A 23,104-nucleotide genomic window follows, 5' to 3' on the forward strand; every position below is an offset into this window, starting at 1 on the left:
ATTACTAGAGGTGACATGGACGCTCATGTGGGATTACTAGAAGTGACATGGATGCTCGTGTGGGATTACTAGAGGTGACATGGACGCTCGTGTGGGATTACTAGAAGTAACATGGACGCTCGTGTGGGATTACTAGAGGTGACATGGACACTCGTGTGGGATTACTAGAGGTGACATGGACGATCTTGTGGGATTACTAGAGGTGACATGGACGCTCATGTGGGATTACTAGAGGTGACATGGACGCTCATGTGGGATCACAAGAGGTGACATGGATGCTCATGTGGGATTACTAGAGGTGACATGGGTGGGATCACAAGAGGTGACATGGGCGCTCATGTGGGATTACTAGAGGTGACATGGACGCTCATGTGGGATTACTAGAGGTGACATGGACGTTTATGTGGGATTACTAGAGGTGACAAGGACGCTCATGTGGGATTACTAGAGGTGACATGGGTGGGATCACAAGAGGTGACATGGGCGCTCATGTGGGATTACTAGAGGTGACATGGACGCTCATGTGGGAGTACTAGAGGTGACATGGACGCTCATGTGGGATTACTAGAGGTGACATGGACGCTCATGTGGGATTACTAGAGGTGACATGGGCGCTCATGTGGGATTACTAGAGGTGACATGGGCGCTCATGTGGGATTACTAGAGGTGACATGGGCGCTCATGTGGGATTACTAGAGGTGACATGAACGCTAATGTGGGATTACTAGAGGTGACATGAATGCTCATGTGGGATTACTAGAAGTGACATGGATGCTCATGTGGGATTACTAGAGGTGACATGGACGCTCATGTGCGATTACTAGAGGTGACATGGACGCTCGTGTGGGATTACTGGAGGAGACATGGACGCTCATGTGGGATTACTGGAGGAGACATGGACGCTCGTGTGGGATTACTGGAGGAGACATGGACGCTCGTGTGGGATTACTAGAGGTGACATGGTTGCAATAATAAAACAGCAAAGAAGAGAAAGTGCTGCCCTGTTTGTGCACTAATATATAACCTTTATTAAGTACAGTAAAGTATGTAAGATAAATCAGTGATATATAAAACACAAAGGTAAATGTATAAAGGTGAATAAAGTAATAAAAAAACAAGTGTATTTGTTGTTAAACATCGGCATGTATATTATATTGGGTGATAATTGATTCAGTGCTGGTAATCCTGTTCAGTAAGAATATATTGATATATTACACCCATACGAGGATGGGCTAAATGACATATTCAATAATATTGTGGCAGAGTTTCCTCCAGCGGTAATCTCAATGTAACATCATACTGTATGTATAAACACTTAATGGGGGAATTCAGTTCATCGCAAAAACTCCCCATCCAATTAGCCGCAAAAAGTTTTTAGTGCTAATTCTCCATAGGTTTTACTGCAAGTTTTTTATTTTGCGCACAAATGTCTGCGCACTGAGCAGTTGTGCGGTGTTAGGAGGAACTTGTTTCAAAAGGCTTTTTAGAAGTTTCCTACTGTATTGTCTTACTGACCTATAATTTCCTTCTGTAATGTCTTACTGACCTACAGTTCCCTACTGTATTGTCTTACTGACCTATAGTTTCTTACTGTATTGTCTTACTGACCTAATTTCCTACTGTATTGTCTAACTGATCTATAATTTCCTTCTGTATTGTCTTACTGACCTACAGTTTACTACTGTATGTCTTACTGACCTACAGTTTACTACTGTGTTGTATTACTGACCTACAGTTTACTACTGTATTGTCTTACTGACCTACAGTTTCTTACTGTATTGTCTTACTGACCTAGTTTCCTACTGTATTGTCTTACTGACCTATTTCCCTACTGTATTGTCTTACTGACCTATAGTTTTTCTGTATTGTCTTACTGACCTATAATTTCCTTCTGTATTGTCTTACTGACCTATAGTTTCCTACTGTATTGTCTTACTGACCTATAGTTTCTTAATGTATTGTGTTACTGATCTACAGTTTAATACTGTATTGTCTAACTGACCTATTGTTTCTTACTATATTGTCTTACTGACCTATAGTTTCCTTCTGTATTACATAGTAACATAGTATCCAAGGTTGAAAAAAAGACAATTTGTCCATCAAATTTGACCTATTTGTGGTCTCCTGTGCAGTATTAATTCTTTTTCATCCACTAGGGGTCACTGGAGTACTCTTAGGGACGGTCGATAGCAGGGAGAGACACATTTAAATATTCAAATGTGCAACCTTCCTCCACCATCCATATTCCCAAGTGCCTCAGTGTTTTTTGTGTCTTCGAGTCGGGAGGAGCCGTTCCTGAAGTCTGCAAGGACTTCTATTATTTTTTTTTTTTAAATAAAGTATTTTTATTTCGAAGGAGAGTAGTTTGCATACAGACATTGCATAACAGGAACACATTAAACACGTAATGACATGTCCTCATCGGGGAACAGCATTCACTTTCGACTTATTTTCAAACTATGTCATTTGCTCATAGGCGCATAGGAATGTACAGTTATATATACCATTATTTTGCATTATCCGTACACTCTAGTATTCATGAAATCACATTATACTTTGTTTTGTTTCCCCCCCCTCAAATATAACTCTTACGGACAATCCGTCCGAGTAAAACCCTTTAAAAGAGAAGAAAACAATCAGAAACCAAACACAGAGAACCCCAGAAATAAAAAAATTAAAAAAACAAAGAGACAAAAAACATTATGGGGAAGAGGACGCATTGGGGGATACTAGCACTCTAAATCCTACCCTGTCCAGATGGGCACAGAGCCACTCTCTCATTCACAACCCATTGGGTGAGAAGGAAGCCTATGGCCCTAGAAGATCATAACTTGGCAAATCCAGGACCTGTTAGTAACCCTATCACCATTAAGTTGTAGGGTCTGGGACGGAGTATATGGATTCCAGCCATGGAGACCAAATTCTTTCAAATTTAGCGGAGGCATTGTGTTTCATATAAATGTATCGTTCCTTAAAAACAGTGTCGTTTATTAGTGCCTTAAGAGCGGGGAGTGTAGGGCCCTTAGGGGCCATCCATAGCCTCGCAATGCTCACCTTCGCCATTGCACATATGTTGCGAGCATATAGGCCCTCTGGACCAGACACAAAGTCAGAGCTACCCATTCCCAGGATGCAAAATTGCGGAGTAAGCATGGCCTCGTCCACCCCTGTGTTCCCCAGAATCGATCCGACCCCCGCCCAGAAAGCCCGCAGCACCGGACAATCCCAAATGAGGTGCCAAAAAGTACCTGCAGTCATCCCACACTTAGGGCAGTCACCCACACGACCCGTCCCGAATTTGGCCAGTCTGGCCGGGGTCATATATATTCTATGCAAAAGGAAGTATTGTATCTGTTGATACCTGATGGATTTGGTAACCGTGCACGGAGTTTCCAAAGCAAGGGCCCAGTTCTCTTCATCTATGGGGCCCAGATCCTGCTCCCATTTGACACGGAGACGTGTCAAAGGATCTATATGGAGTTTGGCGAGTAGATAACCATAAGCATGGGAAATCATCTTAACTCGACCCAGCATACTTACAAAGGTCTTAACGGGAAATTGTATAATTTTAGGGGGGGAATTGGCGAATTGGGACTGCAAGGCATGTCTGAGCTGGAGGTATCTAAAAAAATAGGAGTTAGGCAAATTAAACTCATCTTTTAGTTGTTGGAAGGATTTGAGCGTATTATCCGTATAAAGGTGATTTATGGAAATCACTGATTTAGGGGCCCAAACTTCCCTCCCCTCGAGCGCATACAGTTCAGGGAGCCATTTAGAATACCAGAGGGGGGTGTCCGGGTCCAATCCATCAAATTTCAAAAGAATTTTTAGTGCCTGCCACACCTTCATGGCTTGGTATATAAGAGGAGGGAGGAACCGGGCCAAGCTCCCACTCAGCAACACCTGCAGGGGGGATAAGTCGGGGAAGTAGCATTGGACAAATACCCAGTGTAGAGAAGTGACGCCAGTATCCTGTACCCATGCACTAATATGAGACAGCTGAGCGGCAGAGTAGTACATCTGAAAGTTTGGCAAGGCCAGACCTCCGTCGCTGCGCAGCCTGGTGAGAGTGTTCAGTTGTATTCTAGGACGTTTGCTAGCCCATATTAAAGAAGACAGGACACTAGTCAATTTTCTAAAGAAGGATGGAAGAATATATACAGGGGATTGCAGAACCACATATAGAATCTTAGGTAGTATTATCATTTTTACGAGGCTGACCCTGCCAGATACAGTCAATGGAAGCTTACACCAAGTCTTGGATTTACGAGTAATTTGTTGCATGATCGGATCAAGGTTCAAAGGTGTAAAGTCAGAGGGGTCATTGGTTACCTGAATCCCAAGATATTTAAATTTCGCCGTCCAACATAGCGGTAGGGAGATTTTAGGAGCAGCAGGGGGGGGGGGCAATCACAGGCATAATAGAGGACTTAGACCAGTTAATATGAAGGCCTGAATATACACCGAACTCCTCAATCAATTGCAACACTGTAGGCATAGACCTGGTGTAATCCTGCAGAAACAACAGCATGTCGTCAGCGTAAAGGGCAATCCTATCCTCACGAGGGCCGGTATGAATGCCCACCACGCCTGGGTGGGACCTTATTAGACAGGCCAAGGGTTCGATGGCCAGGGCAAACAAGGTTGGGGACAGAGGACATCCCTGCCTGGTCCCGCGAAACAGGCGGAACGAGGGAGAGATATAGCCATTCACTGAGATTCTGGCAGTCGGGTGCTGATAAAGCAATTTAATCCATTTTATAAAATTAGGCCCGAAACCCATAGCTGTCATGACCTCCCATAGATAGGACCACTCGATACAGTCAAATGCCTTGGCGGCATCCAGTGAGACCACTACCGAGTCAGAGGGGAAGTCATATGGGATTTGTAAGATGGTATATAATCTACGTAGGTTAATAGAAGTGGACATCCCTGGCATAAAGCCGGTCTGGTCAGAGTGGATAATGGAAGTAATTACGGTGTTGAGTCGAACTGCTAAAATCTTTGCCAGGATCTTAGCGTCAGTGGGAATCAATGATATCGGTCTATAGGATTCTGGGGATCTAGGGTCTTTTCCGGGCTTCGGGATCACTATAATAATCGCCTCCGCCATAGAGGGGGGAAGTTGATCATTAACAAAAATATCAGAATACAGGGCGTGAAGCCTAGGACCGAAGAAATCAATGTGGGTCTTGTATCTGAAGGGATGCCGTCATAGCCCGGTGCCTTGCCGCTGGGAGACAAGCCAATAGCCGCCGTTACCTCTTCCAGAGTTAAGGGTGCCTCCAGCATCTCAGAGGCCTCCGGGGGGAGTGAGGGTAGGGGAATATTACTTAAATAAGCGGAGAGGTCTGATGTCGAGTCTACCAGTTGTGAACTGTAGACCTCAGCATAGTAGGAGCGGAATAGCTGCGCAATTTCCGGCGTGGTGTTCACAAGGGAGCCATCGCTACCGGTCATCTGAGCAATTGTAGAACCTGGGCGGTCACTGTGCACCAATCGAGCCAACAGGCCACCTGGCCTATCGCCCTGCATGTAAATATTAGTAGCCTGAAATAGAAGCGAGCGCGAGTTTTTATCAGACAGATGAGCCACCCATGCCGACTGGGCCGCCAGCCAGCGTACCTTCAGCGCAGGGGTGCCATCCACCAAGTATCTAGATTCCAAATCCCTGGCGTCACTCTCAAGGGCTCGCTCTCTCTCCCTGCAGGACATTTTGAGGGCAGAAATACGTCTAATATACGTTCCCCTTAGGAATGCCTTAAATGAATCCCAAACCACTGTTCCGGGGGCCGAGCCTACATTGTCAGTAAAGTATCCCTCCCACTGAGTCACCTGGTCAGAGCAGTCACCTATTTGCAGCAGCCAGGAAGGATGCAGTTTCCAATAAGATTGACCCCTCTGGCTCACCATAGCGAGAGTCAACACCATAGGGGAGTGATCAGATATACCCCGGGCCTCGTATTGGACGTCAACCACCCTAGCGAGAAGAACGGGGGAGAGTAGGGTCAGATCGATCCTGGAGAACGAACCATGCGTGCCAGAGAAGCATGAAAACTGTCTAGTCGTAGGGTGCCGAGCTCTCCACACATCCACCCACTGCAAATTATTCAGAAAATCAGCAAATTTAGTAGGACTAGAGCGGACCCCAGCAGCCTGCGGAGAGCGCCATCTGTCTAAAGCTAAATTCATGACATTGTTAAAGTCACCCAAGCAGATTACCGGGGTGTCCGGAGAGGAGGCTATGAATGAAGCGGCCTGCTGTAGTACATCGTACGAGAATGGGGGGGGGATATAAACCGCCAGTATGTAGTAGGGTTGGGAACTTAGTCTACATTCAAGGAACACAAATCGACCGTATTTGTCAGTCTTGACCGATACCAGCTCAAATTGGACCGATTTCTTTATCAGGATTGACACACCCCTGGAGGAAGAGGAGTGAGAAGCGTGATAGGCCCAGCCCACCCAGGGTCTTCTAAGTGACAGTAACCTATTCCCCTCCAAGTGAGTCTCGCAGAGACATGCAACATCCGGGCCATATTTCCGAAGTGTAGTTAATACTAAGGAACGCTTTATCTTATTATTTAAACCTCGAACATTCCATGTCAGAAATTTCAAATTAGCCATAGATCTGGTAATATTCTATGTAGTAACCTAAAGATACAGTCCAGCGAATATTCCTGGAAATTGTTAGTGAGGGTAATAACAGTGCTATACTACTCAATCCCTGATTCTTAATCGACAGTATCCAATGCATCAGACATACTTCCCACATCAAAATGAATGTACTCCAAAACAAATTTAAGCATGAGAAAAATAACAAACTATAGAAAGAAAAAAACTTGTGTAAGGCACAGCAACAAGCTGTTCGCTGAACTCTCCCCCCCCTCCCCGTATACCACCCCTAACTTCGGCATACTTAAATCCCAAACTATCGTTTCTATCTCTCAAGGGCTAAATACTAAACAAAACCCTTAACCAAAGTCAAGCGATCAAGAGAAAGAAAAGAAAAGTCCTGAGCCACCAACGCCAAGGGGGGGCTCCCTGGACAATGGGTAGATGCCTCTGGTGGTCCCAACCGATCATTAGACAGTGCAGGGCCTCAATCCGGGGCCATCTGGCGCGCTCCCGGAGCATATCTGTCCAGCCATTGGGCCGCCTCTCTAGGGGAATTGAAGAATTTGGTTTCCCCGTCCGCTACCACCCGGAGTCGGGAGGGGAATAGCATAGAGTAGGAGACGTTCAGGTCTCTGAGGCGCCTCTTGATAGGCATAAACTGGGCTCGATCCTTCTGGACTTCCGCGGCAAAATCAGGAAAAGCAGACACGGTAACCCCGTTTCTGGTAAGGGGGCCTTTTGTGCGTCCCAACCGGAGGACCGAGTCACGGTCCTTATAATGCAGAAATTTGGCGATGAAGGTGCGCGGAGGGGCGCCAGGAGGTAGAGGACGAGATGGTATCCGGTGTGCACGCTCCACCGTAAACTGTGCCGTGAAGGATTCAGCGCCGTACAGTTCCTTAAGCCATGACTCCAGGAAGACCTCAGGCTGGGAGCCCTCCTCCTTCTCCGGCAGGCCCACAAATCGCACATTATTTCTACGCAGCCGACCCTCCATGTCTAGTAATTTGGATTGAAGGGATGTTACTTGCTGGGTTACCGTGGAAATAGATTGTTTCATAGGACCGCACATATCCTCCAGATTCGAGACACGGGTTTCTGCCTCTCCCACTCTCTCTCGTATGCGCTGGACGTCCTGCCGAAGCAGTGAGAGATCACACTGCACTTTCTCCATCTTATCTGAAAGACGCTGTTCCGATCCAGCTATTGCCTCCAGCACTTGTTGAAGAGATGGAGCTGCGGGTGTGTTAGGGGATTCAGCAGCTGTTGCAGGTGGGGAGTAGGAGTGGGACGGAGAGGCCCCCTGCGAAGCGGCCTGCGAGGCCCGTTGGTTTAGTGGGTTAGGTTGTCTGGCAAATTTCTCCAGCTTCGCCGCAGCCGTGCGCTGGCCGTCCCGAACCATGACGGACAATAGGTAGTAACAGACACTCCGGTATAATCTCAGGTCAAAAGCGTAGAAGGAGACTTCAGCAATGAGTGAATTTTAGGGTTGTAATAAGCAGAAACACATCCGCAGCTGGTCTCCAAAGTAGTAGGCAAATGTAAAAGAAAGTACTGGCAGCGTCCCAGAATATAGGTGAGAGCAGGAGCGATGCAGTTATTTAGTATGTAAAATAAGACAGCAACTGAAGTCAAAGTGTAATTTGATCCCAGGAGGTAGAAGTCACTCACCAGTTACATATCAGTCAGCCTTTAAGTGAGAGTGTTCCCTCTATGACTGGAAGCAGCAGTCCAGAGCAGTGGGGCCGGGAATCTCCAAAATTGAGGCCGGGGATCCGGAGGAGGTGTAGGCCGCAAATCCGGAAGTATGTCTCCTCGGCCGTACAGACCCCGGGGAGAGCGGGGAAATCGCCTGCCGGTGCCCTGCAGCGTAGGGAAGAAAAGCAGGGTATTCAGGCACACCAAAGGGGCCAGGATATTACAGGAGGATGTTTAATCCAGGGAGCTCCCGGGATCTGCTTCCTACTCCTGTGCTGCCGTGGCCACGCCCCCCTTCTATTTTTATTTTTAACTTTTTCCTTCCAGTCCCTTCCCAGCTTACCTTAATTAGCGTGGGTCCGGGACTGTGTGTGCTGCTATAGCAGCATAAGGCTTGTCAGCGCTTATAAGAGAAGTGCCGCCATAGACCTTATCAGCAAATGCTGACTCAGCCATGGCTGCAGAAGCAGGACCAATGTTACAGAGAAGGCCCATCATTGCCTCCAGACCCCGCAGGTGCAGCGAGTATAGAGCAGATGGTCAGCTCACGCTGCCGCCGCTCCGTGTGTGTGTAATTTCACTACTGAGAGGGGTTACAGGCGCTGCGCCCGATACCCTCTCCCCAGGGACGCTGCTGTGGACTTAAAGGCAGGGACAGAGCAGCTCCTGCACACTCTCCCTAGATCACTGTGCCTCGCAGCGCTCCCCAGCGACCAGCCGCGGACAGCTTTATCTGCCACCACTGGGCGCCGTCAGGCTCCACAGTTCTTCAGCTTCCTTGAGCCCAATTGCGGCTCCCAGCAGCGGTCACACTTGGCTGACGGCAGCGCGGCTCCCAGCAGCGGTCACATCTCACTGCCGCCGCTGGCCGACGTCACGCTGCACAGCAAGATCCCCGGCTCCACACAGCACGGCTCCCATCACGTTACCGCCTCTCAGCAGCAGCGCTATCCCGATCCTCTGGTACGCGGCGGTCAGCTCTAAAATAACACATCCTAGATCTGAATGAATTAAATATTCTTATTAAATACTTTGTTCTTTACATAGTTGAATGTGCTGACAACAAAATCACACAAAAAAATAAGAATTTACTCACCGGTAATTCTATTTCTCGTAGTCTGTAGTGGATGCTGGGTACTCCGTAAGGACCATGGGGTATAGACGGGCTCCGCAGGAGACTGGGCACTCTAAAAGAAAGATTAGGTACTATCAGGTGTGCACTGGCTCCTCCCTCTATGCACCTCCTCCAGACCTCAGTTAGAATCTGTGCCCAGCCAATCAATATGTCACTTTGTAAAGATTCAAGATGTAATTGCTGTGGTCCGTGATTGTGCGTCTTGTCCACAGGAATTCATGATTTCACTGAATACTCACACATTCCAATTTGGCCACCGCGCATTTTCAGTTTGCGGTAAAACAAAAACATTATCACTCAGTCACTGCCACTTGGTCTCTTATCAGTGCCTCCGGTATTTACAAGAAGTGATGTCTGGGGGAAGGGATGTCTGTGGTGATTGCTCATCACAGATCTATGGAAGTGAAAATAGTTCCGCACTGAGACAATCTGCTCAAGACTTTGTATCAATACATGTTTTTTCAGCAGGCTTTACGCCGTACAATGTCCTAGTTTAGCAGTTTTACCTGACAGCGGTAAAATCACAGTATTTGTCATCTGGTACTGGCAGTACTCTAACCACGGCCAGTTTCCATGCACTGGGTGCATTCGACTATTCGCAAAGATACTAGTATCTTCCAGACATCCTACTTTGGAATGCTTCATTCGAGTCCTTTGCTGCTTAATCTGCTCGCAGAGGGGGCCACTGGCACCAGGGTCCAGGGTATCGATATTCTCATGGCTCCAAATACAAAATTACACTGCGGGGGGACTCGAATAAGAGATTTGGAGTCTGGAATTGGATAATTCTGACGACTAACACAATTCTCAACTGTTTGGATACTATAGTCCAACATGGTCTATTTCAAGGTCTGTGCAGACCAGAAAAGATTACTGTCAATGCCTAGAACTCAGGCCTGTTTACAAGTCTCTGCACAGGCAGTTCATTTCTTACAAAGCCGGCCGTGGTGGCGTGCGTCTGTAATCCCAGCTACCTGAGAGGCTGAGGCTGGCGGATTGCTTGAGTCCAGGAGTTCTGGTCCTCACTGAGCTATGTCGATCGGGTGTCCGCACTAATACCCTTATTTATCAATGAGTGATAAATTTCACTGTGGGTGATAAATTGCACCAGCCAATCAGCTCCTAACTTTCATATTTGGCCAAATAACGTGACTGCAGTCGCATACATCAACAACAAAGAAGGACTCGAAGCCCCATGCCCATGGGAGAGGTTTCTCGATTCCTAGATTGAGTTGAACATCACCAGGTGATGGACAACTAGAACAGTCATCAGGTTTTTCACCAAATAAAATGGTCTCTGCATACACAGGTGTTCCAGATCGTAGTCCAGCAGTGGGGGTTCACACGGGTGGATCTACTGGCATCTCGCCAATTCATCAGACACTCAAGTAGAGGTTCAAAACAAGGCTGGGGGCAGTGTACAATAGCGTGGCATTCGCGCTGCTTACTCTGTTGATAAAGCGGATCAAGTAAGAAAAGCCACGACTAATTTCAGTGGCGCTTCTTTGGAATCTGAGAGCGGGGTTCTCGGATCCTCACTGTCTACTCACAGACAGTCCATGGCCGGTCGCTACGTCCATACCTTCTGGAAAAGGGTCAGTTTCGTTACCCCAAGTTAGCTCGGTTGAGTTTCACGAGATGACTATGGAAACCACTCTCTTAAAATGAGAGGGCATTCCACTGTCAGTTATACCAAGCATGTTACATGCTGGGAAGCCAGTTACAGCAGCTCATTATCACAGGATTGAGCGACCTTATGTTGGATGGGGTGAAGCTCGGAAGATTCTGAAATCTTCTTTCAAATGATTCCGTCTGGTGCTATGTTTACAAACGGGGTTAGGTGGAGGACTAGGTTTAAGAACACTAAAGATGACGGTTTCTAGTTTGACGAACTTCATTCAGCACCATTTGGCTCTTTTGCCAACAGCGCATACGTTTCTGCAGGGTGTCCTTACAGTTAACCTTCATTTATACCACCTACAGCTCCATGGGACTTCAATAGACTTTTAGGGTTTTGGAGTCCTCACCTTTTGAACTCTTCCAACAAGGGGCTGTTAGGTTTCTCAATTACACACCAGTTTTCTTCTAGCCTGGACTTCGGCAGGGTGTGTTCTAAATGATGTCATGCAAACCCCCGTATCTGATGTTTAAAGATTACAATGCGCAATTTCGAAATAATTCCGTTATTCAACCAGAGGTAGTAGCCTCTCTTCACATAAATTTACAGAGGGCTCAGAAACTCCAGTTATGGTGAATGTGGTTCGTGTGCTTTGCATTTATGTAGCCGATATCAACAGTACATAGAATACATTGCTTGCTCTTTATAATGCAGTCACCGTAGTTTGGACAAATTCCAGTTGGAGGTAGGCTGGAGGAATTAAGCTGAACATTCGTCAGGCTTCTTTTCATACTAGTTTACAACCGCTTGATTTGATTTCAGCATTCCACGCGTTCTGTGGGAACGGCAGTGACAGCAGGTGGTCAACATAGTTGTCACGGCAGACGTTTGTGCGCTTTTACAAGTTTAATACCTTTGCGGCATCAGCATCTAGCTTTGGCTGTCTAATATTACAGGTGACAACCAGCTCTCCCGCCCAAGGGGGAAACTTTGGTACGTCCCAAGAGTAGTCCAGTGACCCCTAGTGGATGAAAAAGAAAATAGGATTTTGGTACTTACCAGGTAAATCTTTTTCTTTGAATCCATAGGGGGCACTGGACGCCCACCCAGAGCAGTTTCACCTGTCTTGTGGTAGGTTCAGTATATCTTATGGTAACACATTCTCACCAACTTGTTGGAAGCTTACGGTGATTATCGGTTGTCGGGTCAACTTTCCAGTTGACCGTTATGTTAGGTGTCAACTTTTCAGTTGTCCGTTATGTTAGGTGTCAACTTTCCAGTTGACCGTTATTTTATAATGTTGTAACTGTCCATTGTTCATCCTCTCTTTCGCTCCTGTTCATCTCAGCACAAAAACACTGAGGCACTTGAGAGTATGGAGGGTGGAGGAAGGTTGGATATTTGAATATTTAAATGCGTCTCTCCCTGCTATCGACCGTCCATATCCCTAAAAGTACTCCAGTGACCCCTATGGATTCAAAGAAAAGGATTTACATGGTAAGTACCAAAATCCTATTTTTTGGACTAAATTCTGTCTGATGCGGTTGTCAGCCGTTGTGTTTATTCCTTTTTTTTTAATAACTATAGTGTGTGACTACGCACCATAACCCTTGATATCCTTATCCATTAGGAATTTATCCAACCCATTCTTAAAGGTGTTGACTGAGTCCGCCATTACAACTCTCTCAGGCAGGGAATTACAAACACATATTGTCCTTACTGTGAAAAAACAGTTTCCCCGCTTTGTGCGGAGTCTCCTCTCCTCTAACCTGAGTGTCCACGTGTCATCTGTGCTGATCTTACCATAAACAGGTCCCATGCAAGCTCTGTGTATTGTTCCCTTATATATTTGCAAATGTTGATCATGTCCCCTTAGTCTCCTCTTTTCCAGTATAAACATGCCTAGCAAGCCTTTCCTCATATTCCAGCATCTCCATGCCCTTAATTAGTTTGTTCGCCCGCCTCTGAACCTTTTCTAACTCCAGGATATCCTTTTTGTAGTATGGTGCCCAAAATTGTACACAGTATTCAAGATGTGGCCTCACTAGTGATTTATATAATGGGAGTATAACACTCTCGTCCCTTGCATCAATTCCTCGTTTTATGCATGCTAATATCTTATTAGCTTTCTTTGCTGCAATCCGACTTTGGGTACTGCTGCTTAGTTTGCTATCTATGTGAACACCTAAGTCTTTTTGGTATCGTCTGCAAAAATTGACACCATGTTCCCTAGACCTACTGTTAGGTCGTTAATGAAAATGTTGAACAATAGTGGTCCTAGTACAGACCCTTGCGGCACACCACTTGGCACTTCAGTCCAATTTGAAAATGATTCATTAACCACAACGTACTGCTAACTATTATCTAACCAATTTCTGACCCAAGTGCATATTGTGCTCCCTAGCCCTATTCCTTGTACCTTATAGATAAGTCGCATGTGTGGTACAGTATCGAACGCTTTGGCAAAGTCTAAAAAGATTACATCCACCTCCTTACCCTGATCAAGGTTTGCACTTACGGTTTCATAAAAGCCAAGTAAGTTGGTTTGATATGATCTGTCCTTCACAAATCCATGTTGATTCCTTTTAATGACCTTACTGAACTTCCTAATACTATCCCTCAGAATATCTTCCAATACTTTCCCCACTATAGATGTAAGACTAACTGGTCTATAATTACCCGGTTAAGCTTTACTTCCCTTTTTAGATACTGACACTACTTCCGCTATACGCCAGTCTTTGGGTACCATACCCGATATAACTGAATCTTTAAAGATCAAAAATAGCGGTCTTGCAAGTTCAGAGTGAAGCTCCATAAGAACCCTAGGGTGAATTCCATCGGGACCCGGTGACTTATTAATCTTTAAAAATTTTAATCGGTCACAGACTACCTCCTCACTTAAAACCACTTAACGGACGATTTTTCCCTTCAAAAGCGTTAAAACATTGTATTTTTTTATTTATTTATCTTATTTAATCACGTTGAAATAGTATTTTTTTAAATATTTAAACATTATATTATGCACATCTGCAGAACGGATCTCCTCGTCAAAAACGGGGGGACAGGGTGGGACGGCGCAGTTGCATGAAATCTGACCATGCCAGTTAAGCACCAGTGGGACATTCTCTTTATTGAGACTGTGGGGTATATTTACTAAGCTCCCGATTTTGACCGAGATGCCGTTTTTTCATCAAAGTGTCATCTCGGTCAATCTCGGTCATTTACTAAACACTAATCACGGCAGTGATGAGGGCATTCGTAATTTTTTGCTAGTTCAGGTAAAAAATTACGAATGAATACACCATCGGTCAAATTACGCCTGTTTAGATACGAATCTCGGTCATTTACTAAGCAAAAAAACACAAAACACTGCCGTGAAAAATTACAATTCGCAAAAAAGTCCTAAAAAAAAACAGACCTGCTTTTTTTATTCGTGATTTGAGATGCATGCAGGGATCCATGAGATCCGTGCATGTATATCAATGGGAAGGGGTGGGAAAGTGTTTTTTGTTGTTAAAAAAAATTGCGTGGGGTCCCCCCTCCTAAGCATAACCAGCCTCGGGCTCTTTGAGCCGATCCTGGTTGCAGAAATATGGGGAAAAAAATGACAGGGGTTCCCCCATATTTAAGCAACCAGCATCGGGCTCTGCGCCTGGTCCTGGTCCCAAAAATACGGGGGACAAAAAGAGTAGGGGTCCCCCGTATTTTTAAAACCAGCACCGGGCTCCACTAGCTGGACAGATAATGCCACAGCCGGGGGTCACTTTTATACTGCGCCCTGCGGCCGTGGCATCAAAAATCCAACTAGTCACCCCTGGCCGGGGTACCCTGGGGGAGTGGGGACCCCTTCAATCAAGGGGTCCCCCCCCCCCAGCCACCCAAGGGCCAGGGGTGAAGCCCGAGGCTGTCCCCCCCCCATCCAATGGGCTGCGGATGGGAGGGCTGATAGCCTTTGTTGAAAAATAAAAGATATTGTTTTTAGTAGCAGTACTACAAGTCCCAGCAAGCCTCCCCCGCATGCTGGTACTTGGAGAACCACAAGTACCAGCATGCGGCGGAAAAACTGGCCCGCTGGTACCTGTAGTACTATTACTAAAAAAATACCCAAAAAAACACAAGACACACACACCGTGAAAGTATAATTTTATTACATACACACATACATACATACTTACCTTAAGTTCCCACGCAGGTCGGTCCTCTTGTCCAGTAGAATCCAAGGGGTACCTGTTGAAAAAATTATACTCACGAGATCCAGTGGTCCAGGCTCCTCGGCAAATCCAGGGTTAATCCACGTACTTGAATAAAATAAAAAAACGCTGTCACGACCACGAACTGAAAGGTGACCCATGTTTGCACATGGGTCACCTTTCCCCGAATGCCAGAAACCCACTTTGCCTTCTGGCTAAGTGGGTTTCTTCAGCCAATCAGGGAGTGCCACGTTGTAGCACTCTCCTGATCAGCTGTGTGCTCCTGTCTTCACTGACAGGCAGCACGCGGCAGTGTTACAATGTAGCGCCTATGCGCTACATTGTAACCAATGATGGGAACTTTCTGCTGAGCGGTGACGTCACTTTAGGTCAACCGCAGGGCAGAAAGTTCCCATCATTGGTTACAATGTAGCGCATAGGCGCTACATTGTAACACTGCCGTGTGCTGCCTGTCAGTGAAGACAGGAGCACACAGCTGATCAGGAGAGTGCTACAACGTGGCACTCCCTGATTGGCTGAAGAAACCCACTTAGCCAGAAGGCAAAGTGGGTTTCTGGCATTCGGGGCAAGGTGACCCATGTGCAAACATGGGTCACCTTTCAGTTCGTGGTCGTGACAGCGTTTTTTATTTTATTCAAGTACGTGGATTAACCCTGGATTTGCCGAGGAGCCTGGACCACTGGATCTCGTGAGTATAATTTTTTCAACAGGTACCCCTTGGATTCTACTGGACAAGAGGACCGACCTGCGTGGGAACTTAAGGTAAGTATGTATGTATGTGTGTATGTATTTAATAAAATTATACTTTCACGGTGTGTGTGTCTTGTGTTTTTTTGGGTATTTTTTTAGTAATAGTACCACAGGTACCAGCGGGCCAGTTTTTCCGCCGCATGCTGGTACTTGTGGTTCTCCAAGTACCAGCATGCGGGGGAGGCTTGCTGGGACTTGTAGTACTGCTACTAAAAACAATATCTTTTATTTTACAACAAAGGCTATCAGCCCTCCCATCCGCAGCCCATTGGATGGGGGGGGACAGCCTCGAGCTTCACCCCTGGCCCTTGGGTGGCTGGGGGGGGGGACCCCTTGATTGAGGGGGTCCCCACTCCCCCAGGGTACCCCGGCCAGGGGTGACTAGTTGGATTTTTGATGCCACGGCCGCAGGGCACTATATAAAAGTGACCCCCGGCTGTGGCATTATCTGTCCAGCTAGTGGAGCCCGGTGCTGGTTTTAAAAATACGGGGGACCCCTACTCTTTTTGTCCCCCGTATTTTTGGGACCAGGACCAGGCGCAGAGCCCGATGCTGGTTGCTTAAATATGGGGGAACCCCTGTCATTTTTTTCCACATATTTCTGCAACCAGGATCGGCTCAAAGAGCCCGAGGCTGGTTATGCTTAGGAGGGGGGACCCCACGCATTTTTTTTTAAAAAATTACATTGTTTACTTTAAAAAAAAAAAAAAAAAAAACCCAGCACGGATCACACAAATCCGGCCGAGATTGTAAAAAAAAACGGCAGTGTTTTGCTAATCACTGCCGTTAAATTAGGTAAAAAAACACGAATGACATCGACATCGGAAGCAAAGAAAAACACGAATACGACAGTTTAGTAAATTAGTCGTAATCCATTCAAAAAGTTGCAGTTTTACACTGTCGATGTCATTCGTGATTGAACTTTGACCTTTTTTCGGAAATTACGAATCTTAGTAAATAAACCCCTGTGTGTTAGTCCCTGCATTTGGTCCTCTCTTGTAAATACTGTTGAAAAAAACTAATTTAGTGTGTCCGCTATGTCATTATCATTTTTGCATAAGACTCCCAACTTGTCTTTTAAAGGCAATATACTCTCCTTCTTTAATCTCTTGCTGTTGATATATTTAAAAAAAACTATTTGGGGATTTGCTTTGCTTTCCTTTGCTGCTAGTTTTTCAGGTTCTACTTTAGCCGCTCTTATTTCTTTTTTGCATATTTTGTTACAATCCTTGAGCCAGTATAGGACTGCTTATGAACGCTGATATTGAATGAGACCATATCGTGGTCGCTGTTTCCTATCGGCTCCCCTACTATAATATTTGATACCATTTCCCCATTGTTTGCTAATACCAAGTATAAGACTGCATTGTACCAGTTGGTTCCTCGATTAATTGAATGAAGTAGATATCATTAGTGTGTGTAAAAACATATTACCCCTAGCAGTATCACATGAATGGATTTTCCAATTTATCTCTGGATAGTTAAAGTCTCCCATCACTACTATGTCTCCTACTCCTGCTGCTCTTTCAATTTGCTTCAGTAACAATTCCTCATCAGACACATTAATACCAGGCGTCCTGTAGCATAACCCCAATAACATTTTTATTGCTTTACCCCCGCATGCAATTTCTACCCATAACGTCTCAATAGTATTTACAGTCCCCTCTTGAATATCTTCCCGTATATGAGGTTTTAATAACGGCTTTACATAAAGACATACCCCTCCACCCGTTTATTTAAGCGGTCTCTCCTGAACAGCGTATAACCCTCTAGATTGACTGTCCAATCATGAGATTCATCCCACCAAGTTTCAGTAATGCCTATAGTATCATACTGTTTGCTTGCTGCAAGGATTTCTAGTTCACCCTATTTGCCTGTAAGGCTTCTGGCATTTACATACATACAATTAAGATCAGTATTTCCCCCTGTGCTAGGGACATCATTCTCTTTATGCAGCAACGGTGACCCATAATCATTATTACTTAGTGTTTTGGTAAAAACTTTTTTAATACCCATGTTATACCCTTGCCGGCTGCTCTTTCCCTACCCCCTACTCCTCCTTCCTTTCATTCACTACTGCCATCCCCACTATTCTCACTGCATTGTCTTACTGACATATAGTTTCCTTCTGTATTGTCTTACTGACTTATAGTTTCCTACAGTATTGTCTTACTGACCTATAGTTTCCTTCCATATTGTCTTACTGACCTATAGTTTCCTTCTTTATTGTCTTACTGACCTATGGTTTCCTACTGTATTGTTTTACTGACTTATAGTTACTGTATTCTCACTAACCTATAGTTTCCTACTGTATTGTCTTACTGACCTATAGTTTCCTACAGTATTGTTTTACTGACTTATAGTTTCCTGCTGTATTGTCTTACTGACCTATAGTGTCCTTCCATATTGTCTTACTGACCTATAGTTACTGTATTCTCACTAACCTATAGTTTCCTACTGTATTGTCTAACTGACCTATAGTTTCCTACTGTATTGTCTTACTGACCTATAGTTTTCTACTGTAATGTCTTACTGACCTATAGTTTCCTTCCATATTGTCTTACTGACCTATAGTTTCTTACTGTATTGTCTTACTGACCCATAGTTTCCTAGTGTATTGTCTTACTAACCTAGTTTCCTACTGTATTGTCTTACTGATCTATAGTTTCTTACTGTATTGTCTTACTGACCTACAGTTTCCTACTGTATTGTCTTACTGGCCTATAGTTTCCTTCTGTAAGGTCTTACTGACCTATAGTTTCTTACTGTTTTGTCTTATTGACATATAGTGGCTTACTGTATTGTCTTACTGACCTATAGTTTACTTCTGTATTGTCTTACTAACCTATAGTTTCTTCTGTATTGTTTTACTGACCTACTTTCTTCTGTACTGATTTACTGACCTATAGTTTCTTCTGTATTGTTTTACAGACCTATACTTTCCTTCTGTAATGTCTTACTGACCTAGTAACCTTCTGTATTGTCTTACTGACCTATAGTTTCCTTCTGTATTGTCTTACTGACCTATAGTTACCTTCTGTATTGTCTTACTGACCTATAGTTTCCTACAGTATTGTTTTACTGACCTATAGTTTCCTTCCATATTGTCTTACTGACCTATAGTTTCTTACTGTATTCTCACTAACCTATAGTTTCCTACTGTATTGTCTTACTGACCTATAGTTTCTTCTGTATTGTCTTACTGACCTAGTTTCCTACTGTATTGTCTTACTGATCTATAGTTTCTTACTGTATTGTCTTACTGACCTACAGTTTCCTACTGTATTGTCTTACTGGCCTATAGTTTCCTTCTGTATGGTCTTACTGACCTATAGTTTCTTACTGTATTGTCTTACTGACCAAGTTGCCTTCTGCATTGTCTTACTGACCTATAGTCTCCTTCTATATTGTCTTACTGACCTATAGTTTCCTACTGTATTACTGTCTTACTGACCTATAGTTTCCTACTGTCTTACTGACCTATAGTTTCCTTCTGTGTTGTCTTACGGACCTATAATTTCCTACTGTATTGTCTTACTGACCTATAGTTTCCTACTGTATTGTCTTACTGACCTATAGCTTCCTACTGTATTGTCTTACTGACCTATAGTTTCCTTCTGTATTGTCTTACTGACTTAAAGTTTCTTCTGTATTGTCTTACTGATCTATAGTTTCTTATTGTATTGTCTTACTGATATATAGTGGCTTACTGTAGTCTTGCTGACCTATAGTTTCTTCTGTATTGTCTTACTGACCTATAGTTTTCTTCTGTAATGTCTTCCTGACCTATAATTTCTTCTGTATTGTTTTACTGACCTATAGTTTCTTCTGTATTGTCTTACAGACCTATAGTATCTGTATTGTCTTACAGACCTATAGTTTTCTATATATCCCTCAGTTTAGAAAATTTGAGCGAGAGAACAGGACATGATACTATAGCACATGGCAAGGAACCGAACCGTACAACATATCAAACAGTCCAGTGTCCACTAGAGGATTCAGAGAAATGGATTTATCGGTAAGTACCAAAATCCTTTTTTCTCTTTCATCAACTAGGGGACACTGGAGTCCTGTACAGTAGGGGACGTCCCAAAGTTTCCCCCAGGGAGGGAGTGCTATCGGTGGCCTGCAAAACTAAACGTCCGAACTTAACGAGTCTCCGGACGCAAAGGTATCAAACTTGTAAAATTTCGCGAACGTGTGGGCTGAGGACCACGTCGCCGCTCTGCAAAGTTGAGTAGTGGAAACACCTCTGGCAGCCGCCCATGAGGCACCCACTGATCTGGTGGTATGAGCACCCGTCTGAACCGGAACCTGTTTGCCACAGGAAATATAAGCTTGCCGAATGGTAAGTCGAATCCATCTAGACAAAGGCTGCTTAGATGCTGGCCAGCCCTTCTTTGGCCCATCATAAAGAACAAACAATGGTCCGACTTTCTGAAGGAAGACGTAACTTGTACGTATACCCGTAAAGTTCGGACAACATCCAAGGACACTTCCCCATCTGCGAGACCCTGAAAAGATGGGACCACAATTGGCTGATTTACGTGAAATCCCGAAACCAACCTTAGGAAGGAAACCTGCTCTTGTACGGAGTTCTGCCCTGTCCTCATGAAACATTCGAAGGACTCTTACACGATAAGGCTCCCAACTCAGAAACCCGTCTGGCCGAAACCAAGGCAAGCAATAACGTGACCTTCCAAAAGAGATATTTCAGGTCTGTTCTTGCTAACGGCTCAAAAGTTGGAGATCTCAAAAATTCCAACACCAAATTTAAGTCCCATGGTGCAGTGGTAGGACGAAAAGGGGGTTGTATCCTCAGAACTCCCTGTAAAAAGGTTTGAACCCCTGACAAGCATGCTAACTGCTTGTTGAAATAGGATGGAGAGAGACAAAATTTGAACCTTCAGAGAGCCCAGACTCAGTCCTACATCTAGACCGGCCTGAAGGAAAAGTAGAAGTCTGGATAAGTGGAAGTTCGTCGAATTCCACCCACGTTCTTGACACCAGTCCATGTACCACTTCCAAATCCTGTAGTAGTGCATGGCTGTGACAGGCTTCCTAGCGGCAAACATCGTAGGAATGGCCGTTCTTGGTATCCCTCTGTTTCTTAAGATCCGGGTTTCAATAGCCACGCCGTTAAATGCAGCCTGTGCAGGTCTGGGTGTTGGAACAGTCCCTGAGATAGCAGGTCCTCCCTCTGAGGTAACCGCCAAGGATCTTCCACTAGTAACCCTCGCAGGTCTGAGTACCAACTCCTGCGGGGCTAATCTAGTGCGATTAGAAATGCCCACACTCGTTCTCGTTTCAACCGTTTCAGAACCCTGGGTATGAGTGGGAAAGGTGGAAAAATGTAAACCCTCCTGTAACACCAAGGAAGTGTTAATGCGTCCACTCCTTCTGCTGCTGGATCTTTTGTCCTGGACACATATCTGGGCAGCTGATAGTTTTGCCAAGACGCCATTAGATTGACTTGAGGTAGACCCCATCTCCTCACCACCATGTCGAAAATCCGTGGATGTAGGCACCACTCTCCCGGATGCATGCCCTGGCGGCCGAGATAATATGCTTCCCAGTTTTCCACACATGGAATGAACACTGCCGAGAGGATGATGTTTCACCTTTCTGCCCACAACAAGATCTTTGTGGCTTCTTTTAACGCCATCCTGCTCTTTGTTCCTCCTTGATGGTTTATGTAAGCCGTCATCGTGACATTGTCCGACTGTATCTTTAAGTGTTGACCCATGACTAGGTCTGCGGCTAAGAGAAGCGCATTGTAAACTGCTCTCAGTTGGAGAATGTTTATGGGTAGGCTGCTCTCCTGTAACGTCCATCCTTTATGTCCATGGATACCATGACCCCTCCATGTTCTAAACCCACAATAACTGACTGGATTTATTCCATCTTGAATCTGCAAACCGGTAGGAATTTGTACCACTAGGACGGCACCCCAACCTCTGAGACTGGCATCCGTTGTCAGGATCCTCCAATCCCAAATGCCGAATCTCTTGCCTGCTGCGAGATTCTTGTGCAACGACCACCAAATCAAGTAGGTTCGTATGCGTGGTGGAAGCTGGATTCTTCAATGTAGAAGCCAGTGCGAACCTGCTCCCTGAGCAATGAGTTTCATCTGGAATGGTCAGGAATGAAGTCCTCCGTACCGGAGAGCTGCGAATGACGCCACCCTCTTCTCGAGAAGTAGCACAGAGGTGTAGAGAACCCATCTGTGTTCTTAGTACCTGAGCCACTAACCTCTGTGGGTCCTGGATCTAGTTCTCTGGTAGGAATACTCTTAATTGTATCGTGTCCAAGATGAGACCGAGGAAATTAATCCGTTGAGTTGGCATGAAGTTGGATTTCTGGAAGTTCACAATCCACCCATGTTGAATGAGAAATTGATGAGATGTCTGAGCATCCTCTATCAGCTGTTTCTGAGATGAGGCCTTGATCGGTAGATCGTCTAGATAAGGTATGATCATGACCCCTGTCTCAATCCTGTCACCACTATTGCTATGATCTTTATAAAGATTCTTGGGGCTGATGATAGACCGAATGGCAGGGCCCTGATTCGGTAGTGATCCCACACCGGTGCAAATCTTAAGTAAGCTTGGTGAGGGGTCCAAATCGGGATATGAAGGTATTTTGCACTACCAAAAGTTTTGAATAAAATCCACTTCCTCATTGAGGATCTGGGACTGGTGACTTAACCCTTTGTATGCAGGAGTCTTTGAATTTGCCTCCTGTAAACACTCCTGCTCACAACGGGCACCTAGGCCCTCGCGCTGCAAATAAATGGACTGTGCGGACGCTCTTGTAATTATCCTGTAACCCTGGGAAATATCTTGTTGACCCAGACGTCTGGTGATGTTTTGGCCCAGGCGTCCCGAAAACCTTCCAACTCTGCGCCCCCCAAGGGGGACCCCAGGTGAGCAGGGAAACCGTCATGCCACGGGTTTGTCAGCAGGTCTGTCCTGCTTTTCTGGTGTCGACTATGAACGACCTCTACCTCTGGTTCCACGAGTCTGTTGCTCCAAAACCTCTTCTGGCTCGGTACGACAGCGATCCAATGAATTT

The 23,104-nt window shown here is 45.2% G+C and overlaps 1 protein-coding gene across 1 annotated transcript in view; it reads right to left on the reverse strand.

Annotated features, from left to right (window-relative positions):
* LOC134997526 (zinc finger protein 345-like) overlaps positions 1-23,104 on the reverse strand; it is a 33,899-nt gene that overhangs the window by 3,682 nt on the left and 7,113 nt on the right. The gene's annotated exons all lie outside the window — the stretch shown is intronic.

Source organism: Pseudophryne corroboree, unplaced genomic scaffold (genome assembly GCF_028390025.1).
Source record: "Pseudophryne corroboree isolate aPseCor3 unplaced genomic scaffold, aPseCor3.hap2 scaffold_1443, whole genome shotgun sequence".
In the NCBI taxonomy this organism is placed as follows: domain Eukaryota; kingdom Metazoa; phylum Chordata; class Amphibia; order Anura; family Myobatrachidae; genus Pseudophryne; species Pseudophryne corroboree.